Source organism: Patella vulgata, chromosome 3, assembly GCF_932274485.2.
Source record: "Patella vulgata chromosome 3, xgPatVulg1.2, whole genome shotgun sequence".
In the NCBI taxonomy this organism is placed as follows: domain Eukaryota; kingdom Metazoa; phylum Mollusca; class Gastropoda; family Patellidae; genus Patella; species Patella vulgata.
Genome location: NC_065881.2, coordinates 79,589,555 through 79,602,138, shown reverse-complemented (window position 1 = coordinate 79,602,138; position 12,584 = coordinate 79,589,555). Strand labels below are relative to the sequence as shown.

The following is a 12,584-nucleotide window of genomic DNA, read 5'->3' as shown; positions in this document are numbered from 1 at the left end:
TTAGTCGGTTTTTGATGATATATTTTCATCCCCTTTTTTTCGCAGTTTTCTTTGAGTGTTGATCTCTGATTCATGTTTTTCTTTATGGCAATATTATGAGTAGTCTCGTTCAGGGTGACAATTTGTAGCCATTGTAAGTGAGAGATATACCTAAGTGTGTTCAAACTATTCACACTAATGAAAAGAGTTTTTCGCCCCAGTGCTGAAATTATTGAAGTAGTTTTGTATACGCTTGACTGGTTGAGGTGGTATAATAGGGTATTGAGAGTATTATTGTGCGAGGGCCTGGCTTTACCTTATTCAAATATTCGTCTAGATATATGAGCCAACCACCTAGATCCTGTCAACATTCTCCACATATATATACAACTTACATTACTAGCAATACGATGTGGATTTTTATACTTACGACATCTCAAAGGTAAATCTTCATGTTAATTTAACAATCGGTCATTTCTTAAAATCTATTGTTCTAATACAAAAACTATATTTTGTTAAAACAAAACTTAAAAAGGTGTTCATAATTTTGTGTATGTATATTTGTTTATTTAGCACCTTAAAGGTAATACTCATACCTGTTTGAGCCGCTGCCCGGGCAAAATTTCCCTCATAGCACACTGTATGGCGTATGCCCGTCTTCATTAGCCCAGTATAGGAGCAGAACAGTAGGACGTTAAACCCCATTTCATTTCATTTCATACCTGTTTGATTGTTGTTTATTTCCCATCATAATTTTTATACAAAACATTCAAATTGTTTATGAAATTCTGTTAAAACAAAACTTATATTGTTCATATTTTGGTGTAGGTGGATGGCTGAATGGTTAGCACACGCGTGCTGTATCATACAGTCTGTCATTGAGTCAACTGCGGGGTTTCGATTCCCCGGTTGTACGTGACAAAGAGTAGGGTCGCCTGTCCAACCTCGTGGGTTTTCTCCGGGTCCTTTGGTTTCCTCCTACTGCTAAAGACCCCTACGGGCAAGCAAATTATTGAAATAAAAAAATTAAACCATATGTTAGTCCCGAAATGACCTGGTTTGTGTCAAGTGGATGTTAAACCCCATCTCTCTCTCTCTCTCTCTCTCTTATGTATTAGGTCATTTGTTATTCTTTTTCCTAGTTTTAATACAAAACATCCAATTTATGGTTGAAATTGTTCATATATTTGATGTATATAGGTTTGTTTATGAAGCACCTTAAGGGTTTCATTCTCATACTTTTTTTGATTGTTTTTTTATTTCTTTTCCTAATTGTTTATTCAAACATTCAAATTGTTCATATAATGACTGGTATGTCGGTGTAGGTAGTTTTGTTTATAAAGCTTCTTAAAGATAATTCTCACATTGACTGTTCAATATTCTCTATCCAAGGTCAATCAAAACAAATTATTGTTCAAGTTGTTCAAACTGCATTTTAAGAATGTTGATTACGTTACATTTAAAGTTAATTTGACAGTTCATCAATTTCCATCCAAACTCTTTAAGGTAATTTGACAGTACATCAATTTCCATCATAATTTTAATACAAAACTTGCAGCAATGCTTAATGGTGTTTTTCATATAGTTTAATGGATTAGGAACAAGCAACTTAAAGGTACATCTTATCATTGATAGTGTGTGTGTGTGTGTGCCTCTGGATGGGGAGGAGGAGAGAGGTACAAAAATTTTAGATTCTTAAATTTGTCAAAATGGTATTGGATGGGGATATGGAAATTTTAGAGTCTTAAATTTGTCAATATGGTATTGGATGGGGATATGGAAGGCACATTGCCTCACTCCTCTCTCCCCACAAACTGTCTTTTTTTCTTTAGATATCTAAAAGAGCATTATTTTGTATGATCTAGTGAGGTATTGGTTATGTCTGGAAATAATGTAGAGGGTAGATTATAATAGTACCCAGTTTACATCACACAAAAAACCCCAAACACCTGAGGTTCTGAACTTAGAGATTCCTTTGTAAATGAAATTAAAAAAGAAGAAATGTTAGTTCTAAAAGGAGGATTATGTTTAGTTTCAGAATTACTGTAGTGTTTTTAGAAGACATTAAATCTTCTACTTTACCAATAAATCATTCTTATTGTTGGTAAAGAAAATTCTGATGGATTTTCGAGCAGTTTCCTTTTGTCTGTGGTGTAGGACGAAGCGCCCGACAATAAACAGTGGTGGCGTTGGCGGAATGATTTGATGTGTGCACGTTGAATCACGAGTCGGTACGTGACAAGGAGTAGGATCGCCTGTCCAGCCTCATGGGAATTCTCTGTGTCCTCCAGTTTCCTACTACAGCTTAAGACCCACAAGCGAATTATTGAAATAAAATAATTGAACCATGTGTTAGTCACGAAATAATGTAGTTTGTGTTCATTAGTTTGTGTCAGATGGAGGTTAAATTCTCTCTCTCTCTCTCTCTCTCTCTCTCATACACATCCTACCAAACACCTCAAAGGTTTGACATTATTGATGTATATTAGTAATTAGACTGTAATATACACTGAGAGGTGTATAAATACATGACATGGTATTATTATTAAAGTATAAATACGTAGTAGTATGTAATGTTATGTCATTGTGGATCGTGTTATCTACTTTATCTGGATTATGTCTGTATTATTGCAGTAGGTTTTACACATTCTTGACAGCTCATTCTGTTCTGGGTTGTTTCAATTTTCTAATTTAAGTTCACAAGTCAAAGTATGCTTACTCCGGAACATCTGATACACTTAATTAATTATTTATTAGCCAGGTTTTGAAATCTGCTGTAGCTTAATTCAAGCCTATGAAGTCCCTTGTCAACTTTGTAAATGTCAAAAACCCTTTTGTCTAAAATTGATATCTAATATCTAAAAAAGAATTAACTGGTAATTAGTTTAATTAAATAGAGTTTTGAGGAAACTGGATGTAAAGTGAATGGTAATTATGATCTATGTGCTATCTACATTATTGAAGATGTAAGAAATAGAAATCAGAATGGAAAAGGGGATACTCGATTCAATCGATTGAGTATTAACTGATACTGAAATTTCAGCCAACAAGAATTGCAGCCACTCAATGGTGGTATCCTGACCAATCACCCTGAAACATTTGATTATGTCACTTAATTCCATGTCATTTGATTGCAATTCCATCTTTTTGAACTTTTTGACTCAACAAGTGTAAGCACCCCCAAATATAGTCCAGTGCAGTTGAAGGCATACATAGACATTATCCTCTTTGGTGGGAGCAGAACAAAAACAACAAATAGCTTCATTTTTAGTCTAACACAGAGTAATAATGATTTTAAATTCCTCTCTGCTATCTAAGTTATTCAAGAGGTACACATGCATTATCACCTTTAGTCAGAGCAGAAAGAAAGAAGAATAGTAAGCCACATTTTAGCCTTTATTTTAATTTTAACCACGTCATTGCCTTTAGTGAATAAAGAAAGAAAGAAGAACAAAAAAGCTACATTTTTTAGTTTACTGGTACACTTTGAAGACATTTTTTAGTCTATTGGTACACTTTGAAGACATAGAGGACTATATGTGAAAATGACAGTTCATATCACTCCAGTATTTGTCTGGCTTCTTGTAGTACTGATGATATAGGTATATGTCATCATGATCTCGTACTTATCCTGTACTTATCTTAAACTCATTCTCAAATACAATTACTTCATAAATATTGATTTGCTACTTCATCTCATCCATGTTTATAATTACCTCAGTCAATACTTCAACCTCAAAGTTATTCTACATTTACATAAACTTTCAACAGTGGTCTGTACAAAAGTCAGATATTTATTAAATTTGTAATCTGATTAAGACACAGATCCTATTTCGTTTTGTTTTTTATCGTTCAAAACTTTGTTTTACTTGTCTTTACTACTCTAGGATTTGGAAGAGTTGTTATGTAACAGGCGTTCTACACGTACAGTGGTCTGTAGAAAAGTCAGATAGTTATTAAATTTGTAATCTGATTAAAACACAGATCCCATTTCGTTTTTCGTTTTTTATAGTTCAAAATTTTGTTTTACTTGTCTTTACTATACTAGAGTTTGGAAGAGTTGTTATCGTTGATGTGTTCTGCATGATGTGAGGGTTTAAGCAATGAAATGGTCTGTTATAGTGAGCTCTTGGTGCACGGAACTGTGGGTAATCCACTAGAAACATCAATGCTGATTGGTTAATCAAATGTCTGACGTCATAGGGTCAAAAGCTGCTCGTATGACCTCTGACGCGACCTATCACTACAACCGGTCAGATCTTCATGTATAGTGTAGGCCATCAAAAGTATAAAAAACGAAACGAAATATAGATCTGTATTTTAATCAGATTGTTAAATTTGTTGCAGCTGTCTATGTGTAAATTGTGCATTTAGATGCACAATATGAATTAATGTCATTGGGATGGGGTGGGCGGATGGCAGGGCTACCAAGGAAGGAAAATTTAGGTCCATCAATGTACATGTTTTGGAGCAAGTAAAAGAATACTATAGCATTCCTGGCAAAATTATCCCTCCCCACCCCACCTTATTGAGAGCCATAAACGTTATGTTAGTCTAAAAAAAAACATGGTGACGACTCAATGTTAAAGGAGGCAAGTCACTAACTCAATATCATCCACAGTCTTCAACATTGAAAACACGAGTTGTTAGTCAATTCAAATCAACATTGATATTGTTATCTTACCGTGAAAAGTTGGGCTTCTGATACCCAATCTTTAAGACAGAATGAAAATTTTGAAATCAGAACATGAATTGCATGCCAGAATGCTTTCGAGCGCCATTTGTAATTAAGTGATCGATGAACGTGGCGAAAAATATACCACTCTTCGCGTATTTCGCCGAACATAACAGATTGAAAATTACAGTAAAAACAGAAACCACTGAATGTAAATCAGTTTATATGCATTCATATTACATAATTAGATGCGTTGCAACCTATTTATATCCATTTCTTAGGTGCCAAAGAATAGCGATTTAGCTTCTTTAAACTCTTATTACCCCGAGTAATAAAATAATTTCATGTTAGTCTCAAAATAACCGGGGTGGGGGTGGGGGGATGGATGGCTGAATGGTTAGCACGCGCTCGCTGTATCATAAAGTCTGTCATTGAGTCAACTGGCGTGGTTTCAAATCTCCCGTTGTATGTGACAAGGAATAGGATCGCCTGTCCAACCTTGTGGGTTTTCTCTGGGTCCTCCTGTTTCCTCCCACTGCTAAAGACCCCTACGCGCAAGCGAATTATTGAAATAAAATTAAACCATATGTTAGTCCCGAAATGACCTATTTCGTGTCGAGTGGACCGAGTGGACGTTAAACCCCCTTTCTCTCTCTCTCTCTCAAAATAACCAAAGCACAAAGCAGCATAGTGATGACTCAATGTTAAACTCTTACTACACAGAGTAATAAAATAGTTCCCTTATAATCTTAAAATCACCAAAACACAAAGTAGCACTCTTTCATTCACACCTCTATATTTTCAATTTAGGACTTATATAGGCCTCTCTATTTACTGTTCATTTTACATTGTATGATTCATGATCTAAATTTAGATATGTCTGGCAATAAAACTTGTTGTGAACATAAACGTAACTTTTAAAATATCTTTTTTTTTATCGTTGGTCCAAATCCCACATTAAAATATGATATTGTTCCAAAATATTTCATGACTCAATTGATATGAATGTGGGGAGTTAGTGTTTTCATTGTTTGAAGCCTTTGATATTATTTATAAGTTAAGATACTTTGAAAGAAGAGTTATAAAATGATCATTCTTTAAGGATGGGATGTAATTGTATTATGGCCGTGATCAATTCAATAACTTTCAAATACTTATACTCTGAACCGTAAACATTTGTAGCCTTGTTTATCTAGAGATTTAATGGATATTTATTAGGCATGTTATTTTTATGGGTGCAAGTTTTTTTTGGTCAGTCAGTACATTAAACTTATATTAAGGTAGTTCATAATAAATCCATGAGGGATTTCAGAAATTAACAAGCTTCTTCGGTCAGCACATTAAACGTAGCTTAAGGGTGTTTTGCATGCTGGAGGGATTTGAGTATTTTTACCATCTTAAATCCAATTAATATGGGTACTGGGATTAGGATGGTCAATCCTGCTTAACCCTTTAGATCTGGGTACATGTAAATATTGACTACCCCTGTTCCTTGAAGAAAATTAGAGAAAAGTGATATATTAATAACTGGTACACACCTGAACAGACCATGCAAAACAGCTGAAAACTGCTGCTCTTTAGCTTTCGGTATTATATTGTTTATTTTGTCTTAAATATTGGATATCAGAAGCCTATCTTTTTCCGGTAAGATCACAACATCAGTGTTGATTTAAATTGACAAATAATTTGTGTTTTCAATGTCGAAGACTTTGGATGATACTGAGTCAGAGACTTAGCTACTTTAAGGGTTAATAGACAATTCAATTTATTTTTACAGCTTCTTAAGTTTTTTGATCTGAGCATTAATCCCGAATGTGATAAAACCACTTAGCTTCTTAATTGTGTTTAGAGTTAGCAATTTTATTGGCATAAATCAAATTACATAGAATGTTCTTTAATGGAAACTTTAGTAGCCTACATATTTTTGTTAGTTCAAGCTTTTAGCAGTCAGTTGACCTTAGATGACTGTTGTGATGTACTCAATAACTTATAATATTTCTGTGAAACACCATGATGGGTTGGGTGGCTGAGTGGGCAAATGGGTAGACCTTGGTTTTGTGTATCATCAGAATGACTAGTCACAGTTTTCTTGTCAGCACAGCAGGTGCCACCTGTGACGAGTGAAAACCTCACTTGAATAATAATAGGTTTCAGTTTCTTCTGGAGGGAGGGAGAGAGAGAGATTTAACATCCACATGACGAAAACTAGGTAATTTTGGTTCAATTTTATTTCAATAATTCGCTCGCGTGTAGCGGTCTGGAGAAAACCCACGAGATTGGACAGGTGACTCTACTCCTTGTCATGTACAACCAGGGACACATTCAAAGCCAGAACATTCCAGTTAAGATGTAGTGCCCTATGGCCCCATATATGCCAGATAATCTAAAAGAACACGAAGAACATCGTAGATGTACTGTATGGGAATAGGGGTAGATGTACTACTTTGGGAAGTACCATATACGTGAATGTAATCTAGGAAATCACAAAAGAAAAGGGAGCTGTGGTAGTTAATATGGGAGAAGATGGAAGGGGGAGGTAAATGTACCACGAAGATGTAGTGTATTGGGGAGGGGCTAGATGTACTTTATTGGGAGGTACCATAACTACTAATAACCTGGTTGATAAAGAAGGTGGAGGGAGATGTAGTTAATATGGGAGAACATGAAGGGGGAGGTAAATGTACTACAAAGAGGGAGGGGGGAGGGGGGCGTTAGATGCATTTTATTGGAAGGTACCGTAACTGCTGGTAACGTCGTTGATAATGAAGGTTGATGGAGATGTTATATATCAGGTAGGGGGGTGGGATTGGTCGATGTACTATTTTGGGGAAGCATCATAACTACTGGTAACATGGTTGTTAATTAAGATGGAGGTAAATGTACTATCAGGTGTGGGGGAGGGGGAGAAGTACCATATGCTGATGTACCGTAACTACTGATATTGTGGTAGTTCATCTGGGAAATCACAAAAGTGGGAGTGTATGGAAGAACAATAATTTTTATATTTTGTTTATTTGCAACTAGGGGAGTTGAATGGCCAAATGGTGAGCCATGCGTGCTGTATCCTAAGGTCTGTCATTGAGTCAACTGATGTGGTTTCGATTTCCTGGTTGTTGTATGTGACAAGGAGTAGGGTCGCCTGTCCAACCTCGTGGGTTTTTCTCCGGGTCCTCTGGTTTGCTCCCACTGCTAAAGACTCCCCCCCCCCCTTCCCACGCAGGCAAATTACTGAAATAAAATTAAACCATATGTTAGTCCTGAAATGACCAGGTTTGTGTTAAGTGGATGTTAAACCCCATTTCTCTCTATCTCTTACTTTCAACTAAACAGGTGAACTGTAAAATTTAAAAAATGTTTTTTATAATTTACTGCCAGATTAGTCAGTGTATAAATTAAAGGAAGAATTATTTACATGCTAGATTTAATGGGTTTTGTTGGTAAATCTGCTGTAAAGTTCAGTCAACTTACAATCACTGCTTGGATAATTTTCATGTAAAAAAAACAATTTTTATAAAGATACACCATTTTAAGATTTGTAGGAGTCATCAAATTGACTGCTGAGTTCTGACAAAAGACAATTTGAAGCGTTGTATTTCAAAATAGTGGGGAGGAAAGAATATTGAATAAACCTATTACAAGGTATATATTGATATACCTGCTTCTTTGTTGTTTACTAACGATGTTTTGTAAAACATACAGGTCATGTTCTCAAGTTAATGATGAATGTATATCAAGTCGATTATCGAAACCCATGACCCCTGGCATGCGATCCCAACAGTCTGATTAAAACACAGATCCTATTTCATTTCGTTTTTTATAGTTCAAAATTTCGTTTTACTTGTCTTTATTACACTAGGATTTGGAAGAATTGTTATATAATTGTTATATAAAATAATCTGTTACGGCGAGTTCTTGGCGTGCGGGGCACATAACTTTGGTTACCCCACCAGAAACATCAACACTGATTGGTTAATCAAATGTCCAACATCATAGGGTCAAAAGCTGCTTGTATGACCCCTGGCATGACCTTCCACTACAACTTGTCAGATCTACATGTAGTGCAGGTCATCGAAAGTATAAAAAAACAAAACGAAATATAGATCTGTATCAGGAGGTAGTATATTTATACTCAAGACAGCGAGAACAGCTCTAAGCTAGGTGTACCTAGATATACAAACAATCACATGTACATGTACACCAGCATACCACATATTTACATCCTTGATAACGGGGGTGGGGGGGGTGGGGGTGGCCGTATGATTAGCATGTGCGGACTGTATCATAAGGTCTGTCATTGAGTTAACTGGCGTGGTTTCGGTTCCTCGGTTCTATGTGACAAGAAGTAGGGTCGCCTGTCCAACCTCATAGGTTTTATCAGGTCCTCCGGTTGAAATAAAAAAATTGAACCATAGGTTAGTCCCAAAATGACCTAGTTTGTGTCGGAGTGGTCGTTAAACTCTCTCTCTCTCTCTCTCTCTCTCTCTTCATCTCTCTCTTCTTGATACAGGTAGGACATCAATAGAGATCTTGGATTTGCTATTTTAACACACAAACCCCACCACCAGGAAACAGAAATATACAAACATAATAACAAAACTGTCAAAGGTTCTATTGGGTCAGGTATATTTGAGGGATTATCCAGTCTTTATGTATACTGTACTATCTTTGGATGAGGTGCTAATCTGGATAATCTCCATTAAGCTGACATCCGTCAGGAACAACATTTTGTGGAATTTGGCTTATTACCAAAAATAAATATATGTTAAAGGTCATTGATTGTACAAAAAAGTTCAACTAGAAGTTTCTTTTTTTTTTCTAATTAGTTTTTCTCAAAAGAAAAAAAGTTGTATGAAATTAGTTTGATGCCCAAGAAATGAGATGTCGTTTTATTTGAAGAAATTTTCAGGACTTTATTAAATATGTCCAGCAATAAATCTGTAGAAAAAGCTTATTAACTCTAAAGAACCCGTGAAACTTTCGGGATGAATTAAGAATAAGCACACCAATGAATCCTTAAGATAAGTTTATAAACTCTAAAGGGATGTGCGAGGGTTGGATAGCCTAATGGTTAGCATGTGCGTGTTGTATCATAAGGACTGTCATTGAGTCAACTAACGTGGTTTCGATTCCCCTAATCCTAGCGTTATGCAATTACATGCTTATGCAAGACTATCAGTCTGTTCGGGGGGGGGGGGGGGGGTCTGCATTGCATCACAAGGTATGTCATTGAGTTTCCACACCCCACTTGTACATGACAAGGAGTAGGGTCGTCTGTCTAACCTCTTGGGTTTTCTGCGGGTCCTCCGGTTTCCTCCTACTGCTAAAGACCTACGCACAAGCGAATTATTGAAATAAAAAAATTGAACCGTATGTTAGTCCAGAAATTACCTAGTTTGTGTCGAGTGGACATTAAACCCCATTTGTCTCTCTCTTTGAAGGGATTATTAAACCCACCAATGAATCCTTGAAATAAGTTTATTAATTGACAGTTGGAATTTGATGAAGAGTAGGTGGCAACGCTGCTGTCAGGGTAAAATTCCCCTCATAGCACACTGTATGACATATAGCACACTGTATGACATATAGCACACTGTATGATATATAGCACACTGTATGATATATAGCACACTGTATGATATATAGCACACTGTATGACATATAGCACACTGTATGATATATAGCACACTGTATGATATATAGAACACTGTATGACATATAGCACACTGTATGACATAGCACACTGTATGACATATAGCACACTGTATGATATATAGCACACTGTATGACATATAGCACACTGTATGACATATAACACACTGTATGAAATATAACACACTGTATGAAGTATAGCCGTCTTCATTAGCCCTGTTGGTGAGGATGGATACATAGGCTGTAAAACTGTATTTTATTTCATTTCATGTAAGGAATGTCATTTAATGAAACATTAATAACAACTAACTATCCATGTGAGAGAATCTCATAAAAACATAAGATATAATACAGCTGATTCCCATGTATTATGTATACCTGATGAGACAATGTCATGAACTGGAGATTATTTATGGTTATTTAATAGTATTATCTTAAAACATGAGTTACAAGTCTCATTAATGTTTAAAGAGACAGACCATTACTGGAATTGCTTATAGAAAAATATGATATATATACCCTGGGAGACAATGTCACAAATTGAAGATTATTTATGTTTTTTTAATAGTATGATATCAAAGCAGGAGCTACAATTTATTGAAGAGACACTCTGACCATCAGAAAAAAAGTCTGTATCTGAAATATAACTGACAATAAGTAATAAACACATTACTAAATTTACCTTGTAATTGTAAAGGTTACTCCGGAGAAATCCCCCCCACCCACCCCCTTGATAAATTGCCCCACTCTCCAGTAAAATGCCTCCTTGAGGCATAACTTTAAATTTCTAGGCACTACTGAACAAAATAGACCTTTATGATAAATTCATAATGGTTTACTGCATGTATAATGTTTTGTATTTTGTCAAAATAATGTGCAATTTCCAGTTTAAAATATATTCAGAAAGGAACAAAAAACATGTGAACTAACAAATGTTCTTCGTAATTATATTTAATAATGGAAATAAAGTGAACCGGGAGGGCTTTTTATAAAAGGATTAAATAAATATTTGAAGAACTGAAAAAAGTTATAATAATTCAATAAAATATTATGATATTATCAATTTTCAGGAATCATAATGTACTGGTATACGTACTCTTTTTAATGTATGTTTATATTTCATTAAGTGCAAATTATGTCATCGAAATGAAATGAAATGGGGTTTAACCGTACTTTATGGAACAACATTCCTGCCAATTCAAATTTGAAGTGTCACAGGTTCTAGTATGAGCACACCATTGTGTACACAGGACCTGCAGGTTTTTTTTTGTCCCATCCTAATGACTGGACACTTTCTGGGCCAACACCAGGATGGCTGGTGGTCATGACTGTTTGACAAAGTTTGAATGTTTTATTGCTGTACTGTGCTAACATTGGATTATTTCTCATATTATTTTATGATTGCGGTTGGTGGTTGTGACCTTAGCCTTTCTGTTGGCTTGTATCTCATATTCTCTGTGTCAGATTTTCTTGGTGAAAGTAATAATGTCACTTTAAATTAAATCTGTAAATGTTAGTAGTAGTGAGGCATATCTGAGTCACAGTTGACTTGTTTCTTATATTTTCAATGTTCACACAGTTATATTTTCTTGACGAATGTTGGGGATTGGAAAGTGTGCGTGTGTTGTAACCTAAGGTCTGTCATGAACTCAACTCGCATATGGTTTAGATTCCCCGGTTGTGCGTGATAAGTAGAAGGGTCGTTTGTCCAACCTCGTGGGTTTCTCCGGGTCCTCCGGTTTCCTCTCACTGCCAAAGACACCTACGCGCAAGTGAATTCTTGAAATAAAATTGAACCATATTTTAGTCCCGAAATGACCTGATTTGTGTCAGGTGGATGTTAAACCCCATTTCCCTCTCTCTGTCTCTCTTGGCAAATGTAATATGGTCTCTTTAAATTATCAGCCAGAGAAAGTAATATAAAGTCTCTTTAAGTTAAATCTGTTGTTATATTGTCAGTGAGTTTATCAGGTCTAAATAACAAAATAAAACATTAAACAAACCGTAAAATAATAATTCCCATGTCATAGTTATACCTGCTGAGTGATACCTGTCATCAACATCAGATGTTTTATATGTATTTAATAGTTTTATTTGTGTGAATTTATGACCTGTAAAACATAATATTCAAAATATTTAAGATTTTTTTCATGTAGAAATATTTACTAATGGTTATTGAAATGTTATCCATTATTATTAATCTCTGTGGCATACTTTAGAGACCAGAAGTTAAATAAAATGAAATGAGGTTTAACATCCTACTTTTTGCTCTGACAAGGCT

At 35.4% G+C, this 12,584-nt stretch overlaps 1 protein-coding gene across 1 annotated transcript in view; it reads left to right on the top strand.

The window, feature by feature from the left end:
* The first annotated feature begins 301 nt into the window (after positions 1-301).
* Positions 302-12,584, top strand: part of LOC126815094 (PH domain leucine-rich repeat-containing protein phosphatase 2) — a 56,781-nt gene continuing 44,498 nt past the window's right edge. The window contains exon 1 of the mRNA XM_056099518.1: positions 302-421. The gene's annotated coding sequence lies outside the window, so the exon portion shown is untranslated. The remainder of the gene's footprint in view (positions 422-12,584) is intronic.